At 38.9% G+C, this 19,717-nt stretch overlaps 1 long non-coding RNA gene across 2 annotated transcripts in view; it reads left to right on the forward strand.

The window, feature by feature from the left end:
• The window catches only part of LOC117304400, a 90,248-nt gene that overhangs the window by 24,259 nt on the left and 46,272 nt on the right, over positions 1-19,717 (forward strand). Inside the window, exons 3-5 of one of the 2 annotated variants that reach the window (XR_004520593.1) lie at positions 7,735-7,854; positions 9,314-9,455; positions 15,263-15,431. This is a non-coding gene — a long non-coding RNA (uncharacterized LOC117304400). The remainder of the gene's footprint in view (positions 1-7,734; positions 7,855-9,313; positions 9,456-15,262; positions 15,432-19,717) is intronic. The other variant, XR_004520594.1, reaches the window with a different exon arrangement.

Raw genomic sequence — 19,717 nt, forward strand, 5'->3', positions numbered from 1 at the left:
TAGAGCTCTTTCAGTATAAAAGGAGCTAAGCCACAACAAAATTATGCTTACCAGAATAAGGTTCCAGCCAAAATACAATTTTTTTTTGATATACCATCTCTGACTCAAGTATCTCGCTTAGTTTTGCTGAGCAAGACATTTTAAACAATATTTTCTGCTTAAGCAGCGCTATGAAATTGGTCCCTGGTGTCAGGAAACCAACTTCAGTGTAGTAATTAATTACTTGTTTTACTCGTTTGTCTGTTTATTTGGTTTAATGCTTAGTGTATAAATATAGCAAATTATTAAAAACAAATTAGTTAATTGATGTGGAACTGTTGGCTTTTCAAACTGATTCTGCTTTGCAAAACGTATATGTGGTTAGAAAATGGATTCTGCTTAGCAAAACATAATGTGCTTAGCACGCTTGTATTTTTAGAAGTTCTAAGCAGTTGGGCTGGAGGGGAATTAGAGTAGATGTAAGAGAGTTTCACTTTCTTCACTCTCTTGGATTGGGCTCAGCAAGAGCTATTTCTGGGGTTTTCTTTATGGAGTTGAGCAAAGTCTTACCCTGCCTCTCTCTTCTGGCCTCTCATCACCAGGCTCGCTGCGGTGGTCTAGTGGTTGAGACATCTTCTTGAGAATGCAGGGGTTATTGATTCAAATCCCATATGGCTTTTGTTTTCCTCCTTCAATGTTGAGTGTTATTCATCAATCATTGGTGTAAATGTAAGGGCGTCAACCAAAAGGATACACTTGCAATGATTTTTAGGCTGTCATTAAACTTGTATTGGTCTCATTTTGGTTAAGTTCCACATCCTTTTTTTGTATACTTTAACCATGGAGGTAGAAATAGAACCTTGTTCAACTGGGTTATATTATTATACAAGAATGGACACTGAAACCATTACAGTTTCATTTCTGTTCATAAATCTTGATTGAAAATAGAAATGTATTAACTATTCTGCATGATTAAAAGAAATGTTATCTTGTGATTTGTGATTTTGCTGAATACATGTTTATCATAGATTAGCCATCTTGTGTTTTTTGTTTAACTCCATGGAATTGAAATGAGGCCATATCCGAATTGGTGGCCACAGCTACAGCTACGGCTGTTGCTATACAGGTGTTATTAAGGCTAACCAATACTTGATGACGTGGAAATCTAGCAGTTGCCAAAGTTGTAGCAGCCATTTTGGACACGGCCTAAGTCTGGGAGTAGAAGTAGTCAGACCCCTTTATTTGATTACATCTAATGATGGTGGCCACAGCGTGGTAAATGTTTCTACACTGACATTTACTGTCGCATTGTCTCAGTTTGATTACATGGGTGACCACCAAGGCCAGATGATATAACCCAATCTAGGAAGCAAATTTGTCATTTAAGTGATAACACCTTTGCTGCTGCGGTTATTTATCCCGAATACCATCCCCTTCCTCCAACTTCCCTCCTGTCTTCTGTTCAACTCAGATTTTCTGCGGAAGAGCGTGTAATTACTATCTTCCACTTGTTGTAAACCAATACCCCCCTTGTATGACAGCCACGCCGGGGTCTTTCATAACTGAATTGATTTTTTTGTTGAAGATGGTAAGCGTGTAGTGTTGCCGAGAGAGAAAATGCCCCATAGGAGCGAAGTGTACATGTCCCTGCATTAATTGTCCGAGGAGCTAAAATGCTGGCAGCATTCATAGTGTCACTGGACTACCCTTCCGTGTTTTACCCCCCTGCACTGCTGTGCTAATAGGCTTTGCACAGTGAGCAGATTGGAGGTTACCAACCTATCCCCCTCTTCTTCGCTCCAATCTGTAGATCACAAGTATAGGGTATAATGTTGAGCTGTTTTCAGCTGATTATACAACTGCTGATACAAGTAACCGACCTTTGATAGGTCGGTCTCAAGTGCGAGAGATAATTTTCCAAGCGCTGCAACTCGCTGTCAAAATATTCTACTACCAGACTTATTGTTCATAAGAACACAAATTCTGTAATGGCGATCAATAAGTGGCGAACACTGAAACCCCTCACAAATTTCTGCTCTGCTATCAACTACTGACATAACTACACAAGTAGACACAGCTAGACAAGCTTTTTAAAAATTTTGCAGGGGAGGAGGTGGGATTTTTCTATCATTTAGGGTTGCCTGGGTAACGGGGCAGATCCATTGTATGCAGAGGACTCCAGTGCTGTTCAATAATGATTAATAGCAGAGAGAGTTGAGTAATTACGTGCTTTTGTCCCCCATCTGAGAGACAGCGCTGGGGTAATAATTGTGACTGCAGGGATGAGTGCAGGACTGTAGTTCAATTTCCTAAACGGATTATCAACGCGGAGGAAAAGTCCTTGATTACAAGGCGAAGATCGTGCCGGCAATGTTTGATTGGCTGGAGGCAGCGGGCTGGAGCCGTCCAAGCGTGCACACACAGTGTCATTTTAGGTCCCGATGTGTATTTGCAGGAATCATATAATAGAGAGGTTCGCTAGAAATGATAAGCATCAATATTGCAATTACCGGGGCGAGGGACGCAGAAGATGGTGAGAGAGTATGTGGGTACAGAGCTAGCCTTGCTAGAGCAAGTGTTATGATTGAGTCAAGCAGAAATGCATACATGATTTCTCAAATGGGGAAAATTGAACAGGGTGTTTTCTTGTGCGCTGGCATTGATTGGCTTAGATTGATAACCAACAAACTTAAGATTTTCTTGTTGAAAACTTAGACACAACTAAAATACCTTTACTAATCAACTGTGAATATGGCAATGTTTAATTGGACAGAGTTGTCTATTAAAAGAACCAAGATCTTGGATGCTTTTCAGGACAGGTTTATAGCAAAAAGTCAAAGTGAAACATTGATTTTGAGGCCAATATTTGGAACTTATTTAAGTTTTTGTTAAATTGTTGGTAGATGCAGTCATGGTTATCTATGATATTGTCTTTATAGATGGTGGTTTGTACAAAACAGGAAATGAAATGTCATCGTTTTACTGATGATTTGTAAAAAAATACACGCATGCAACCTTATTTTTAAACAGTGCTTATATTTACTGACATCTTATCATGGTGAGTGATTGCCTGGTCGGTTAACATGGCTGAGTTGAATTACTCTTAAAGTCTTTGAGGTACTGAGAGGTTGAACAAGAAAAAAGAGGGAAGACCAGAGGAGGAAAGGGGCAAATTGGATAAAAAACACGTCAAGGGAAAACTTTCAATCATGTGAAGCATCAGACTACATGTACAAAACACACATTGTCTTGTTTGTAATGCGATCGCTACGACCGTAGTGAACGTCTCGGTCTCCCGAAGTATCAATATTAGCATTGACGAGAAATGGGCCAGCGATGATGATGAAGCCTCATTTGTTTTCATTTGGGAAGACCCCATTGTGACAGGTTCTACAATTTCAATAAAGTGTGATTTACATACCCTCACTACATTATTATTGCCCAGTTGTGTACTGAATTTGGGCATTACATGTATTTCCCACCTTGTGTATTTCTTTTTTATCCTCAGTTAGCACTGACCATCTTCAAAACACCTTTAGGTCTCACAGTGTCATACTTTTAAGGCAGGATGAGAAACTTTAACTTGCCAAGTAAAACTTCTGTATAGTGGTGTGAACTCAAGCTCTGGTGTTTCTAATCAATAGAGTGTGGGTTCGAGTCCTAGTCGTTACACTTGTGTCCTTAAGCAATAAGACACTTAACCATTATTGCTGCATCCTTCGGGTCCGACGAAAAGCCGTGAGTCCCGTGTGTTGTGTAATGTATGTAAAAGAACCTAGTGCACTTATTGTAAAGACAAGCAGTTTGCCCCTGTTCCTGGTCTGATTATAGACAATGTGACGCTGTTTCTTTTGAGAATTTTTCAAAGTTTGCGAATTTTCATAAACTTTTGTGCGCGTCGGTCGGTGTGTATACGTGTGTTTACACACATATTACGCGCTGTTACTAATAGCTATGAATTGCGTTCCGCGTAATTTAAATTGGCGTGCATTAGCTTGCGCGCCCAACACGCGAAACCAGCCGGTGCTGTGTCTTTATCAACCGTTTAAACACCCCCATGTGACACGCTCTCCACTAATAGGATTAGCGAAACTGTCCAGGGTATTTATGAATAGTTTTCAAAACTTCAGTGTTCTAAAGTTATGGTTCAGTTTCACCCCAGCATATTATTAAGTAAACATCTCCAGTCACTTTTTTTCTCAGGCCACTGTTGTTGCTTTTTGTATTATTCTTATTTAAGAGAAGAAAGTTACCATTATGCTTCTCTTATGCTACCCTCTTAGACGCAGTTGCAAGTAATGCTTCGAAGGACACCTTTTAGTGGAAAATTTGATTTGATCTTTTCCCTCGCAAATTTGTTTGCATAGAGGCAAACATCTTTATAGCGAGAGTGTGCTCCCCGTTATGTCCTCGCTTAGGACCATCCAATGGGTTGCTTCTGACATTTTGCTTGGATAAATTAAGTAATTAGATTTGCCTTTGGGAAATGAGTGAATTAAGAGATGGCTCGATATTGCCTGAGATGACGGAGACTACAGAATCACGAAGGAGAAAGGGGAAGGTTAAGAATTGGTATGGAATAAGAGTGGGCTGGGAGAAAAGTCTTGGGTCAATATGATGTGCTTCTTTAGTTTGGTTTCTGAGGCTCTATTTTTGTGGAAGTGTCGTGGCCGAGCGGTTAAGAGCACCGAATTCAAACTCTGGTGTTTCTGATCAGCAGAGTGTGGGTTCGAATCCCCAGCCGTGACACCTGTGTCCTTAAGCAAGACACATAACCATTGCTTCGTCCTTCGGATGGGACGTAAAGCCGTTGGTCCCATGTGTTGTTTAAACGCATGTTAAAAGAACCCAGTGCACTTGTCGAAAAGAGAAGGGGTTCGCCCCGGTGTTCCTGGCTGGATTGGCAGCATATTGCGCCACAGCACCTTGTAAACCATTACATTGTGCTTAAGGATTAGGTCTTATATTATCTCAGAAATCGCCCCCACTCCTTGCAGTAATAATACCTGGCGCTTTGTATCCTTTGGCAAAAGGCGCGTTATAAATACGGTTATTATTATTATATTATTAGTATTATTTCTTAAGGACTGTTCATATCTTCAACATGCATTGCTAATTTTGAGTCTGAGGTAGATTTTTTCAAACATGCTATAGTTTGCAGAAACTGAATTTCAAACACTTGTATTTCACTGTAAACACAAACAATTGTGGTTTTGTTGCAGACCGGTGCTCTATTACATACAGCTATTCAGCAGAATATGTCAAGAATATTTGCAGAATCTAAGCGGAATATTTGGTTTGAAACCCATCTTTGCTAACCAATATTTTTAAATGCAAACTTCTCAAGCGATGTGGATTGTGCAAGAGGGTTTGTGTTGTAGAAAATTTGCAAAAATGAAATTTACCGAACTCTTTTTATTATTTTTATATTATTATTATTTTGTATCAGTTCTTTATTTCGTTAATCAATTAAATATTTTATTTTTATTCATTTACTTTTTTTTGAGATAGCTTACTTACTTATTTACTTATTTTGATTGGAGGAGGGGGGATATATAATGAAGAGATCAGCCATGACCCTTGTGTCCTTAAGCAAGACACTTAAATCATTGCTTCGTCCTTCGTAAAAGAACCCAGTGCACTTATCGAAAAGAGAAGGGGTTAGCCCCGGTGTTCCTGGCTGTGGCTGGTGTGTGCCCCGTAGCACCCTGTAAACCCTTATAAGGTGCTACCTAACTGGGTCTCAGAATTCATCTCTGCAATAACCTATCTTTCTGAAAGTTTGTATATGATACTCAGCGTTGAGTACCTTGTTTGGTAGATACATGCGCTATATAAGACTTTGATATTTTTTATTACTATTTAAATATTTATACTAAGGCTTTACACAATTAATATGTATCTCCTCCAAATTGTTGTCAGAAATTTCTGCCATTCTCCTATGAAAGTCAAACTCGACGATTGGTGTCTTTGGATGTTACTGATTGTTTCTTTTAGTTTAAGTGCATCTTCTTACGTGTGTGTAAATAACAAGAGTCCCAATGGACACATCCCAATAACAAACTTCTGTGGGAAGTAGGTCAATTACAAGTTTGCTTTTGTAGCGAGGTGAATTTCCCTCCTTTTCAGAGACTTTCATGGAAGTAGGACAAAATATTAAAGAATTGATTTTTCATTTTGACGATCTAAGCGAGGGCTGAGAAACAAGGTGTATGTTCCTCATAGAACTCTATTGATTTTCCTGCGTCTTGTTTCGTTGAGGCTGAATTGGAAGCATAAGGCTCATACAAATTCCTGATTTGATAACCTTGGCCAGTTCCTTTCATGCTTTATTGCACATTTAGCTCGCATTTTAGGGTCGACCATCATCATTGTTTTCTGTTTCCACTAGTTTGGAGAGTGACTCCAGGCTAAATTGCTATGGCTGTCTAGTTTTTATATTGCTTTTTGACTACTTTCACACACACACACACACACACACACAGATCTATACAGATACTTGTAGTGGATGTTAACCACAGACTCCCTTTTGTTTTTGTTTATTTCTGATGACAACTCAGGACAAATTATTCTCTATTGTGGTATAAAATTAAAATGTTATTGTATTTGGTTCGTATGAGGGAACACTCGGATACACACTTGTTTTGGATGGCAACCCAGGACTGGTTTGATCTAGTGTGATGTCCGTTGTGGACATGTTGCTCTATAATTATTTTCAATTTTTTTTTCCAGAAATCAATATAAACCACAAGGGAAACTGACTGGGCAAATTTACCCAGTCAGTTTCCCTTGTGATTTATATTGATATCTGAAACAAAAAGTCGCATCCCCTTAAGGTGATCCCTTAGCTGCCGCTTCCCAGGTTGTATCGTAATTTGGGTGTGATCCCTGGCTACACGGCAGTTAACGGTTGTATGGCTTCTGACTGGCACCCCCGAACAAAGATATTGACAAAATAGGGACACCGCCAATATAGGGCTAGATAGCTCAGTTGGTAGAGCGCCGGCACGTTAATCCGGAGGTCGTTGGTTCGAATCCCACTCTAGTCAATTCTTTATTCAACCCCAAAAATAACATAAAAACTCAATACAAGACTCAACAATATTCTTGGTAAGGGGGCTTCTAGAAGAAAGTACTTAAGATAATTAAGGGGAGCTGAGGGTAGGATATTCCACTTAAAAAAGAGGATTGAGGGAAACATGCACCTGACGAGGAGTTCACAAATTAAGATATACAGTCCATATTGTTTTTTGGACCTCTGCAGGGGTACTAAAGTCTGTCTAAACTTCATAATGTAAAGGTCTTAATGTCCTTAACTCTTTATTTCTACTATTATAGCAGCACTGGTAATGCTTGCTGTAATCCTATGTATCATGGTCTTTAGTGCTTATGTCAAAAGATTTTAAGTTGTCAACTTTCCTTCTTATTTTGTAAACTATCTTTCTCTATACATAAAGTTACCATTTTGCAGTGTTTTTATTTACTGGTGAATTACTTTTGGTAGACAGTCATATTTTTTAAAGTTTATTATTCCTGGAAGAAAAAGTAACAACTAAAATTAATTGACACCAGATTTCTGTTGACGTTTGATTCTGCTTAACCACCAAATACCATTTACAGGATTTTAATGACATGTTTCTGTTTCTGTGTTTGGGAAATTTCAAGAGTACTATTTAAAAGATAGCTTTTTGTTTAATTTCATAAATGAAGACATGTAACAAGATTTATTGTGATTCCATCTTTTGTTATCAACAGGACTGCTTGGCCATGTGCCTTGAGATGAGAAACAATCAAGGAGGAAACAGAAGAAGGAGACGCTGTGAAGATCTCAACAGAAAGCGATGCTAAAATGAGAAGTTGACCAAATAAAAACAGGTATAATGTATTCTCAAGTCTTACCAGTGCCCAATTTCATGGCTCTGCTTGTAAGCAAAGAACCGGCGCTTAAGGAAGCAGGGAATTCTGTTCTTACAACAAGCGTATGTCACAGGTAAGCGGCGAATTTTGGCTTCTGCGCATGCGTACTCTATGTTACTAGGCATTCTACGCTTACAAGGCTAGCACAAAAATTTCTGCGCAAGCAAGCACATAAGCGGGGAGTTGTGATCGTAAGCGCAGAATTTGGCGGTTAGCAGAGCCATGAAATTGGGCCCTGTACTCATTAATGTAAAAGCAACAAACTGTTTTAGCAACTCAGTTTGCTTACGGGGGTAAATTGATTTCTGGTGAGCAAATTGACAGAATTTTATTCAGGATGCCCAATGTTTTACTTGCGTTAGCATTTTGTTTTTCTTGGAAAAAAACAATCATACTATGAATCTTCGCAGGATTTTTGTCTAAGATGGGCTATGTTTAACAGACCTTTACAGAATCCCAAGCCCAAAACTATCGAAAAATGCTGGATACGAAATTGCTTTACAATTTATACATCTGATGTTGATGATTTTTCAAAAACCGTATCAGTTTGTGACACCCCATCCCATCTTGCAAAGAGTGAAGTTGCATTGAAAGTAAAGTATTTTAACACATTGTGAAATAAAACAGAGACATACTGCTCTCAAAATATCAAATAAAAGAGAATTTTATTCCAAAATACACAAATTCAGTTTTCCCAGAGTGTAATGAACCTTAATACTTAATGCTATTTTTCACAATTTCACAAGAATCGCTTGCAAATAAGTTATCTTTTAATAATGAAGAGATAGTCCCCATGGACTATGGATTCTCGTTGACTCATATTCCTTGTACTCTAGGTCCATTCATCTTCACAATCCATACATTACTCTTGTCATCTCTATCGGCTTTGCTTAATAATAACTCTTTGACCAGTCCAGCTGAAATACTACGTCAAATCCATACATTAACACGTCGTTCCCCTCGCCAAGCACATCCAAGTGTTACACGCTATGAGCTTGTTAAAGCGTGGAGTCGTTTCTTTGAGTGTTGCTCCATGGTTTGCGATACAGCGTTCTCTCCGTGTTTCGCACACACTGACGAGACCCAGGCAGCTACCATGATAGAATGGATGAATATCTCACCTACCTCAGTGATTAATCTAACAGGATCGTCAGCTCTTTGGGCTGTGCCACGCTGCACACAGGGGTGGAGGGATTTGTTATATTACGCCGTCCTCTCTGCAAGCTTAATGACAGAAAAATAATTACAATTGGTTAAAACGTTACCACCGCTTTTTACAAGTAAAATATGAGGTCTTACTATTTATAAGTGTTAACTCACAGAATAATATTTGTTGTTGATGACAAGCATCCCTCGTACTCCGAATCGGTCAATAATTTATGAATTAATTTACACCCTATTGTCTCATTCCAATCAGCAGGGCAATGATTACGGATGGCAACTGACCAAAATAAGCCAGGCGAGGGCGCCATCAAGGTTCTTGAGTCATTGGATCGGAATGTAGTCGGCATTATTGGATGATGTTCGTACAGGTGAATTCTCTAATTAACTGGAGAGAGGTAAGTGTTGGATCATAACACATCATTGAGATTGCTTGGTGCAATAACGGTCATGAATACAGCATTTTATTGCAGAGGGTGTCCAGGTGTCTGCCTGTAGATTAGAACAATGCAATTGTTGCATCAGTGGGTAATAAGGAATTCAGAATGTTGGTGCTAAACCATTCTGTATGAACAAAAAAAACGTAGACATAAATTTAAAAAAATTATTACAGTAATGCAACTTAGGAAATTGTGTTTCCTTAACCTCTTGAAAAAAAATTGTTAAATTGGCAGCTACAGCTACGGCTATGACTATTGCTAAAGGTGTTGCTACAAGGACATGCTATACTTTAACGCATGATGGAAATCTAGCCAAAGCCGCTGCTGTAGCCACCAATTTGGACTCGGCCTTAAAGACTACTGTCATGGAAGTAGAGGTGTGGTAACACTAAGTATCAGATGCCAAATTGGCCCTTAAATTAAACATGGAGTAATATACAAATCACAGGTTTCAGGGGAAACTAAAAGAAAAAAAGAAATTGAACATTAGAGTAACACAACTCCCAGGTTTCACAAAAACTGAATTGAAAAGAAGAAATAATGGTTTTTATCCTCATCAAAGAGACTGCTAACTTTCATAAATTGAACAATAACATCCATATAATTTGTTTGCAGAGAATAGTAAATTATATCACTTATTAGGCGGTCAAATCCAATTTCATACCTCAGTGATTCTAGCTGGCTACCAGCTCATTTGATATGGACACAACAGACACACATCTTGTATATATTAGGTAGATTAATTGCCTGTGCATTAAAACAAAGACTGGCACACAAGGGACTGGCACGGTTCTCTACCCTCTACCGGTCATTTTAATGAAGCTGATTGTGCTGTTGGTAATATTAATTGAGAGTGCGCCACCTTGCGTTATACACATAACACTGAGGATTTCAGAATCCGCATCTGATGCATCAACCAGGCACTTCCTGCCTGAAGTCACAACTGGGTTTATTTGCTTGTCAAATAGATGAGAGTAAGAGCTTCCAATTATTAAGAGCTTCCAATAAGAGTAAGAGCTTCCAATATTACTTCAATTAGGTTTATAAAGTCTTGTTTTGAGACATATCATCATGATGGCTGATGTTTGGATTGTCTTCAGTTTTAATGCCATTTGTCCAAAATGGCAACTTCGGGTACGGCTAGATCAGCACGTCTGCCAGTGTTGAAGAATAGGCAGACGCGCGCAATCTAGCCGTAGCTGTAGCCAAGTCGCCGGTTTGGATACGTCCTTACTCCAAGCAGTGCCTGATTTTTGGGTCATCATGTATTAAAACCATTGAATAATAATAGGGATGTTTGTTACTAAAAAGTCCAATTACTTGGAAATCAAAGACAAGTCCTCAGTTTTCTTGGTCGGAAAACATGTTTGGGCGAGTGTGTCATTGAAACTGAGGACTTTAACAAAAGAGATACAGGTGTGTTGACGCTCTGAGGGCGTCCTTGCTTCACTTTCATGTGCAAAACTAATGGGGATATCATTAAATAACTAATCATAAGAAACTCAAACTTCTCTATGAACTAGTGCAGGATTTGCCCTTAACTTGTTCAGGGTTTACAGGCAGTAGGACAAATAGCTTGTAATTTCTTTAGTCCGTCAACCTTTTCACTAGTCCATTAACCCTTTCACTAGTCCGGCAACCTTTTTACTAGTCCATCAACATTTTCACTTGTCCATCAGCTTTTTCACTAGTCCGTGAAACTTTTCACTAATCCATTTTCGTATTAAATAGGGATACTTTTCAACATTCGACTTGCCAGCCGGACCACAGAGAGTTCTGACTAATCCCCAGTGGTTTTTACTTGCAGACCACTGTTTAGGGAAAATACTATGTCACTGCTGGTACAGTTATTAACTTTATAACAAGGAAGCTTTCAACAACAAAATCTTTGAGATTTGTTTCTGATAATTTGTTCTGTTGATGGTGATGATATATATAACTGATCTGCAAACCACAAGATCAATTAAACCTTAAACCAATAAAACTTCCTGTCATTTTCACCAATAATAATTAATAATAACTTATGATAACAAATATTTCCCCCTTACATATAAAAAGTGCAAAACAAGTTTTATAATGTACAGAATTGAAGTAAAAGATAAAGAAACAAGACTGGTCCCATAGAGATACGTCTGTCCCGCCAACAGAGAACTAACAGTTACATATTTCACCAATCTTAGCATATAGTATACTTGAGACGTTTCTAATTGATGCCAAAATGTGTTATTTGGTTACTACATCTTCATCTCAAGAGTCGTATATAAAAATATGCAAATGGTCCATTCGGCCACTCATGGCTTGCGAATAGATATAATTTGTTAGGGTTAGTGTGCTAAAAACAACTCCACCCTCCACACACACTCCAACCTCTAAGACCATCTTCAAAATATCTGTACTTCCAATCCTTCAGACTCGTCTGATCGTGAGAAGCAGACTAAAAAATCAATAATATTAATATTTCTCATGGCTAAAAGAACTGGCTAGAAAAACAAGTGTTCAAAGACGCTCACTTGTACAGCTGTGGGAAGTCAGGCACATAATGTCAACCATATTTTCTGTTGTAGTAGCCGCTATAAAACAACAGAGTGTCGAGCCCATTTAGAAATATCTGGGCATGCCAGGGACTTCAAATATTGATTAGAAAGCCAGGGCAAGATGAAACCTTGGGATTTTTTATTGTTCAGATGAGGAAGTTACAATGCCCATCAGAGAGAAAGAGCGGGACTCAGAGAGAGAGAGAGAGAGCCCACAGATAATTAATTTTGAATTCATTCCCCTCTGAGTCGTAATTCTTAGTCTATTGTGAACATCATAAACATGCCAGGATCAGTATGGAGTTGTTTGATAGAAACTAGGTGCTTCAGTTGGCTGTATAATTGCCTGTACTCACTGGAGCGTAAGAGGGATTTATCTCAAAATACATGCAGTACGCCAAGCGGAACTGTGCTATTATTTGTCCAATTTGGGCAGGGGTTGGCTGCCATCTGGTTATTGCCATGGTAACTGGTAGGAACTGCCATACTTCCAACCCCATCTCCCCTCTGGCCACACCCATAAAGCATCGTGAGAATCTCACTCCAAACACGACGCCCGGAAAAATAATCAGGATATTTTGTTGTGGCTGAATGGGTTCAATAAGCCCTTCAATGGTCTCCAGTTGTTGGTTTTTTGATGGTACCCATCAGAATTTGTGGCGGTGTAATTTTATTCCCAGATCAATTATTCAACAGTAAAAGTGTGGTTTCCCCCCTTCGCACATCATTTCCATAACAAAGGACCGTGAACAATAACTTTGCAGCAGAGCCCTCGATTGGGAAATTGCTTATTTATATTGTCTTATCTTCCCACATTGAAGCTACAAAGGACACACTCATTAAATTGGCGTAATGAGTTGGAGAATTTGTGAATATCATTAGCATTAGGATTCCTGGTTTTAGTAATGATATGTTTATAGCTCATTACTGTAGTGGTAGAGTTAACAAAATTTAATGCACGTCAGTTTTCTTTTAAAAGGACATGAAACAGACAATGATATTGTCCATATTCACTGTTTGAGATGATCATTGCGTGTGAGCCAAACAGGTGTAAAATGTGTATGATAATTATCATCATATTTTAAATGTTTTCTTGTTTTTAACCAAGCTTAAAACAGGACCAAATTGAAGTATTAATTTTGCATATTTTTATTGACTTGTATTCTCAGTTATATTAATTCCATCAAATACACCATTCGTAAAGCCAATTAAACAATGGTTTGATACATCAAAGTTTTTATTTTGTATTTATTAAAAAAAAGTCAGATATTTTGACCATGATTGTATGCTAATCCGGGATTTAGCAAACCATTACGGCAAAAAAAGAAAAGAAAAAAAAGAAGATCATTCAAAGTCTGGCCCGTAACAGGATGTAAAAAGATTAAGAAGATTAAGGGTCACTTTCTTAATGAAAAAGAGCACATAAGGTTGACTCCCACAATCAACTTAAATCTCATAAAAGAAGTAGAACAAGTAAAGTGGTTTGAGGTTTGCCTGCAGTGCATGGCTGCTGGTTACATTGATGTTCAGATATAACCTCCCTGAGTAATCGTATCGTAATATCATATGCGTTACAGTATGCAGGATAGTGTACAATGATAATCAGCGTGTATCACTTGGGGCGGAAGGGAAGTGCGACACCTAGCGTCCGGCGCGTAGTCTGCTAATGAGCCTGGCACGAAGTCGTTCCCAACCATCAATAAATCATTACCGCAGTTTGATTGTCAACGGCCGTGCGCTGTCGCCAGTTTGCGGGATCGTTCACGCGTGCAGATGACAAACTCGATTCGTTGTGTCCCTGATTGCCCTCTGTGCCATTAAAGTGCTAAGTGATTCGCATACAGATTGCTTTGGCAAATGCTCCATTTTGGGTAATTTGGTTTTTCCCCCCTCCGTTTTTAATCTTTTGGTCACTTAAAAACCTTTCTTGTTGATTAATAATATATTACCTAGAGGTTTAAAGTGATCACAGCATATGATTCATATAACACAATTTGATTTATACAAGGATTCGTGGCAGCTTTGGGGTAATTTTTGTTATGCCAGCAGTGTTTTATGCATTCATCAGTCAGATAAACTCAGTGGTATCGCAAGAACAGCAATTAACTTCTCGGCTCCAATATTTCATCCAAATATGTTTTTGCATGCTACTCTCGTGGGAACTCTTTGTGTTATTAATGCCAATTTTAAAATTGTTACACTATGGGTAAAGTTAACCAGAAACATCTTTGATTAAGGTCACAGATTAATTTATTTGTGTCTGTTTTTGGTTTACTGCGCCTTGAACACCTAGTCGGGTGGATATGTGCGCATTACACAAGTCTTTGTTATTATTATTTGTTAAATACGGGATCTGTAACCTATTTAAAATTGTTAAATTTGAGAGCCCAATGATAGTGATGAAACTCATCCATTGCCAATCATCCTGAAAAAAATATTTCTGTCTAAAATATCACAATCAGGATATGGATATGGTACTGCTGCCCCAAAATAACAATTGCTTATTATTAAAAGTAGCATACCAATCTTTAAATTGGATTTGAGGCATTGCATGGTGAGATGTCAGTGTATATTTGGTTTGAGGTAACACCATGTGTACAGTATAGCTACTTGATGATAAGTAAATTATGTTCTTTTGAGAACCTTTCTTGCTATATATTCTACTACCGCTGAGTAGACTTTTTGAAAATTGGGGAGACTTATTAGTTTTAAAGTCCAAACATTTAGGTCTTGAATTTCAATAGAGTGGAGTATCTGGAGGAGATGAAGGGCCTTAACCAAAGAGGAAATGGCTTAGAGAATAATTTGAATGGAAATGAAAAGTGATCAGCAATGTATATGCTTACTTCAGAAAACAGTTTTTTTGAAGTGTGCAACCTGGGGTGTCTCGGAGTCCATTTTCTTTTTTTAAACGATGACATCATTGACAAAAAACAGATGTGTATTCCCTAACATCTCATAAATGAGTAATACAAGACAGTCGCAAAAAGAAAATGCATCTAGAATTTCACCGCAACTGTTTCAATAAATTGCAGTTAGCGCCAAGTCGGTTAATTCACAGGTCATTTTCAAATCACGGCTCTGATTAATATCTTAGTCATTTTCTTACAGCTACGCATGGCTGGGAGAACTGGCTCTCATCCTACCCCTTCCTCTTGCCGCAACATTCCTTATTGATTACTAAGCTGATTAAATATTTACTCCAGGGTCTTTATCATTATAATTCATCAGAAATCGCCATGACGATCAAGGAGCACCCTGGATGAGAGATCACATGACCCTCCATTCATCCACCCTGAATCAGATACTACACTCATCGCTCTTTTTTTTGTATTACCTGCATCGGCAACGAGTCAGAGACTCAGGAGGAGGGGAGTTAAGAAGGAGAAGAGAACAAAAAGTAGGTCACCATTGTCTTATTTATCTGAGTGAAGATGTTGCCATTTGTTGCCATGACGCATCACATAAGTGAAAATTACTCGTAAAGTGTGTCATCATTGTGCTTGATAAAGATAGTGTGTGGCCAAGCTGTCAGTGAAGGAAGACGTCTTGAGATCCTGAGCAAGAGAGGGAGGTAGACTGTGATAGATGAAGAGGGGGTTACGTTTTGTGACTAATTCCATCTGGGCATCTCTTACTCTACACTTCCTGAATCCATGTGTATGAATAGGATTTCACATGGGCCAATCTTTCAGCAAATATTTGCCCGTAATAGCTCTGTACCGTGCGGAAGAGGCACGTGCAGCAAAATCGTTATTGCGGCGGGAAGAACAATGATACGGGCGGCGGGGTAAGGGGCCTATTAAATGCGACGGCCACTCAATTCGACGGAGCATTGAACTATATACAAACGAAGGACGCATAGTTGGTGATTTTTACTTTAGCAGGACATTGCATACTGTAAACTGTGTTTATGTAGATAGGAGAGATATACAGAGGCTGAGGATGGGTAGGGTGCATTAATGGGGTTGTATTGATGGATCGGGACACAGTTATGAACCCTTAGATTCTCAGATGACATGGTAAAATCGGCTCAGCTCTACTCGGTTGATATTTATGATGAATGGGTAGCTATTTATGATGAATGGGTAGCTCTGGCTGTGTATGTCTGTACCATTTTGCTCTCTTGGTGTACAGGTGCCTTTAATTGGACAATATGGGATTGATATGATTGGTTTGTGATTCTCCGTTTATCAGGGATGTGATTTGTCCATTTTTAACCAGGAATTCTTTTTTTATAAATAAAAATAATAATAATAAAACAATACAATTAAAATAAATCACTTCTCATTAATTATTGTTTATTTATTGTTTTATTGTTTTAATTATTTTTTATAACTTAGATAAAATTCATAAGAAAAATAGGATAAAACTATTTGGAACACCCCAGATTGCAGAGTAGGGCTTTCAAAACCAAAGACTAATGTATGTAACCAGGCTTTGCATTTGGAAGCTTGCAAGCTTTCACACTTTGCGCTCCGAAGCTTTCTTGCTTTGCAATCATAGTTCAGGTGATTTTTTCAACAGCCTATCACATCTTGGAATATAGATATTATCTTTATATTTCTTACATGGCAAAACAAAATTACCTCAATGGTACTAAATTGAAGCAAGATTATCTAGCATAGAGTCTAGCTTTCTGTTTGCGGCTATTTAAAATATGTTCACTAAAGGTCTGTGATTTCTTGGAAATCAGGAGTTCGTCAATGGTAGTGCAGGAAATAATCTGAATCTGGGGAATGGAGGTTATTTCATTCTCTCGCACATAGATCAGCAAGAAATCATTGATAAATATTGAGCTTACATAGTGTACCTATTGGGCAATAAATTGTTTAATTTATGGTAAATTCAAAGCTTTTGCTTGAAATGTATTCAATACCAGTGTGAGTTGCTGACCATTGGAAAAGTGTTTAACAAACAATTAACAGGACATTTATTGAGCACCTTTTACCAGAGGATGCAAAGTGCTGGGAAAAAAAAGATAGAAGAGAGAAACAAGAGGCAGACAGGAGATCACTAGATTACATGCGAACAGATGAAAGAGAGCCTTTTTTGTATGAGGAGTGCGACCAGTTGAATTTCTTACAGGAGAAGGAATTTATTCAATTCCATTAATGCCTTTTTTCATTCAATTCAAGATGGAAGCATTTTGAACAAAAGGTTATTTTTGTGTGGTGATTTTTACCAACTTAACACCAACATGGGTTTCAAGGCTAATTTAATAATTGTGAAATTATATTGGTGGCTCACCATTAAACAACCTGGTCATCTCGCAAGATATAAATAGGGGTACCACAAAAGCACAGAGTACCTTTATACCTGGCCACCAGAAGTCACCTACTTTCGCTGAACTATTGAATTATAGCTGAGATCACACAATGAAGGAGCACTAGTTTGCCTTTGTACGTGTATACATGTAGCATTGCCAATTATGATTTAGTCAAATCAATACCTGCCGAGGGCCACTTTGAGTTGATCAATAATACATGCAGTCAATTTAGTTGCCTGCGTTTCCAAAAGATAAAAATGCGTAAATCATTCGGCAGGACACCTGTTCGAGGAGGGGGAACATTCTTGGGAAGCGTCAGAAATTTGCATTGCGTATTTTTGCAAAACAATCAGATTATGTTTATTTCTAATCATCGATCTTTTCAGGCCCTTGTATAACTCTTGAATATGAATTATGGAATGCCAATCTATCTTGAAACTGTCTTAAGATCTTGAACACATCCTTGATCTTCGGTATAAATTTCTCAAGTATTTAAGTATTGACTTCTCCTTACATAATTGCCAAACCTGAATCCCGTGCGTTTGTGAGGAGGGAGGAGATGGCAAAACTACTTACCTGTTCCCTCAAGCCCCCTCCTAATATAAACAATAAATACATCGTTTAGGATACAACCATTTGGTGGGGATGGGGAGGGGGGGGGGTGACATCCTGTTACCCCTGACCTCCCCTCTCTGCCTCAGCCACACATTCCAGTCCTATAGTAAATCCTTGATGCCTCAATTGAAACATGCCACTTTCTAATCCCGTTTATCTCTAATCTCAACCTATGGTTGCTCATTCCCATCTTATCCCTAATCCCCAATCTTTCCTCCATGTTCCCTATTATAAGACAACCTGGGCCCTATTTCTGCGCTTACATCAAGTTTTCAGGTGTTAGCAGGGAATTGTTGCTTGTGTGCATTTGTATTCCCTGCTGTAAGCATTCTTTATTTACAAAGTTGTGCAGAAATTTGACGCTTGCACAGTAAGCGGAGAATCATTAGTGCAGAATTTGGGGGAAAGCAGATCCAGGAAATTGGGCCCTGTACTGCTCTCCTTCCCTCTAACTTTGCCCTTTACCATTTTCATCTACCACCATCCTTAGTTCCACATCCCCAAATAAACCCAATAGGCTTTGCAAGTCTCACACATATTCAAATATTTTTGGTCCCACTTTGGGCCCACGCACATTGCTTTCACACATAGGAAACAAAGGCCCTTTTCGAAACCATTGCTTCGGCTTTGGATTCGGTCTCAGGCGCCGTCCCCTCGTCTGAAGCCCTGAGCGTGTACGCAAAGCTTGCGCAATTGTCAAAACAACCACGGGGCCAAGCTAGCCTGAGCAGAATCCAAAGCCGAAGCCGTGGTTTCAAAAAGGGCCTATGTTGGCACTTTAACAGGTCCCAATGTTTGAAATGAATACACGCGAGACTGACACAGTCTATTCCCCCAATTCCATTTTCAACCACCTCTAGATTCTCCTGACTCCATTTCTATCTTACTCTATTCATTACCTGTTTTTTTTTTCCATTTCTATCTCCTAATCACCAATTCCACATCCTTATTCCCCTCTTGCAATATAAATCTACACACACCTGTTAACCTGTACAGGTCAATTACATAATCAATTCATTACCGCACTTGTATATGGAAAAAACAAGAGCTGCCATGTTTCCCCATTTTTAATCAATGGAACGTAGACCGCTGTGGGTCTTTGCACCCAAGCCACATTGGATTTTACCAATGAGTGCTTTTTGTGCAGATGCATTCCAGTTTCATGGTCAGATTTAATTAGTTCGGGAATCTGTGCTAGGATGGATCTGAGGAAGGTTTACTGTTTAGCAAATAACTGAACGCTGGTTGGGGAATGAGAGAGTGAGGAGCCCAGTCTATAATTAGAGGTTTACACGTCTCTTACAGCACTCGGTCAATCTTGATTAATTCCTAAAATTTAATCAGCCATTAGCCTACCCCTTAAATCAATTGCGCTATTAAGCAATTTGCATAGCATAACGAGACTAATGCCCAGTCACTTGAAACAAAAGGATGAGGTGTTTAGTGATCGATTGTGAGTCACGAGCACGCTGTGTGATTGCGGCGGCGGCAACTTTACAAGCTGCTCCTGTTCCATGTTGAATCAGACGTGCGTATACAATCAGGACACGATGCTGAGGACACTACACTGCGTAATCTTGTGGTGGTATATTGCGCTGGTTATTGTAATGACTACACTACACTCATTAAGTTCATGTGACCTCATGTCTGCAGGCACTCCAGTGTCTTGTCCTGCAATTTGGTTTTTGGGAAACCGTTCCCAAATGACGCATGGTGAATTGCATGACTCCGTGGCGTAGCTTACAGCCGGTATACAAACGGATGAGCACAGTACACTCAAGTTCAAATGATCTTGTGGCGAC

This window comes from Asterias rubens, chromosome 21 (assembly GCF_902459465.1).
Source record: "Asterias rubens chromosome 21, eAstRub1.3, whole genome shotgun sequence".
NCBI lineage: Eukaryota > Metazoa > Echinodermata > Asteroidea > Forcipulatida > Asteriidae > Asterias > Asterias rubens.